Genomic DNA, 1,722 nt, shown 5'->3' with positions numbered 1-1,722 from the left:
GAAGACACAAACGGTGCAATGCTCCAGTACCTTCCTTCTCTCCCTAACCATTTCTGTCTCCTGATGACCACTTTAAGAGACCTAGATGTCACAAGAAATACATTTACGTTTACAAATAGCCAAGGCCAGTCACAGCTCCAGTGTTCCTCAAGAACAGATTTTCGAAGACAGTTCAGTGGTTTTAATGGGTTCCAGAGTGAACAAAACACTGCTTTAAGTAAAAACTTGGAATTTTTCCTTTGGAAGGGCTACTTGGGTACTTGCTTTATTCCTTCCAGTTTACAATAATAATAATAATGATGATGATGATTATGGCATTTGTTAAGCACTTACTATGTGCCGAGCAGTGTTCTAATTGCTAACCACCGTTCTATTATCTCATCTATCTCACTGCCAACCCATCGCCCATTCCCTGCCCCCAGCCTGGAACACCCTCCCTCGTAAATCCTATAGACAATTCCTTCTCCCCACTTCAAAGCCTCATTTAAGGCACATTAAGGCACACTTCTGCCTTGTCCTGACTTGTTCCCTTTGTTCTTCCCCCCTCTCAGTTCCACAGCACTTATTTATATATCTGTAATTTATTTATATTACTGTCTTCCCCCCACCTCTAGACTGTAAGCTCGTTGTGGACAGGGAAGGTGTCTGTTGGTTGTTGTGTCGTACTCTCCCAAGCACTCAGTACAGTAAATATTCTGCACATAGTAAATGCTCAATAAATACGATTCAATGAATGAATAATCAGTGACAAAAGAAACGTGCAAAATCATCACTGTTATTTGATGTTTTACCTTGAATATGGACAGGTTTGAATAGTAGGCCCAGAGAGCTAAATAACCAAAGAGAATCTAAGGATCAGGGTTGCCCATCCTCCATCTCCCATTTCAACTGTCCAAAGACAAAATTGGAGGTGGGATTAGTGGACTGGATGATGCACCATTGAGCTGGGGTTCACCTTGTACCTTGAAGCGGCTTGAAGGTTACTCAGTCCTGCTCCACAGGGTAGGTCATAGGTGACCCAAGAAACCAGAATTTGCCAGGGGGCTGGAGAACCCCTGTTTCTGGGCTCTCCCTCCAGGGGCCAGCCCAAGGGTTACTGCATCTATTCAAACACCATTTTGCGATTTCTGACACCTCGTATGACAGCTACATCTGCAGCCTGATTCTAACGCTGGACTGAGGCTCGATCCTCGATCCCCGTCCGGTTCTTAAAACCGGGGCTGGTGGATGGTAGGGCTGGGTCCCCTGTTGGGAGAAATAGCCTGGTTTAGTGGATAGACCCTGGGCCTGGGAGTCAGAAGGACCTGGGTTCTAATCCCGGCTCTGCCACCTGTCTGCTGTGTGACCCAGGGCAAGTCACTTCACTTCACCTCAGTCACCACATCCGTAAAACGGGGATTGACTTACATGGGAAAGGAACTGGGCCTAGCCTGACTTGTATCTGTCCCCGTGCTTATAACCGTACTTAACACATAAGCACTTAATAAGTACTATAATAATTACTTGTCCCTAACTCCTCCATTTCTAACTCCTCCAATACTGCTATTGTTCTCACTGCTACTAGCACTGCTACTGCTCCTCATCTTCCCTCCCAAACCCAGTCCTCTCCCAGACTTCCCTATCACCGTGGATGGCACGACCATCCTTCCCGTCTCTCAGGCCCGCAATCTCGGTGTCATCCTTGACTCGTCTCTCTCGTTCACCCCACACATCCTATCCATT

The 1,722-nt window shown here is 46.5% G+C and overlaps 1 non-coding gene across 1 annotated transcript; it reads left to right on the top strand.

Moving 5' to 3' along the window:
• The first annotated feature begins 1,100 nt into the window (after nt 1-1,100).
• LOC114812614 lies at nt 1,101-1,185 on the top strand. The gene has a single exon (XR_003760265.1). It is a non-coding gene; the product is annotated as a small nucleolar RNA SNORD60 (small nucleolar RNA).
• The last annotated feature ends 537 nt before the right edge of the window (nt 1,186-1,722 follow it).

Source organism: Ornithorhynchus anatinus, chromosome 5 (assembly GCF_004115215.2).
Source record: "Ornithorhynchus anatinus isolate Pmale09 chromosome 5, mOrnAna1.pri.v4, whole genome shotgun sequence".
Lineage (NCBI taxonomy): Eukaryota > Metazoa > Chordata > Mammalia > Monotremata > Ornithorhynchidae > Ornithorhynchus > Ornithorhynchus anatinus.
The sequence above is the reverse complement of the archived record's forward strand: the minus strand, read 5'-3'. Positions and strand labels throughout refer to the sequence as shown.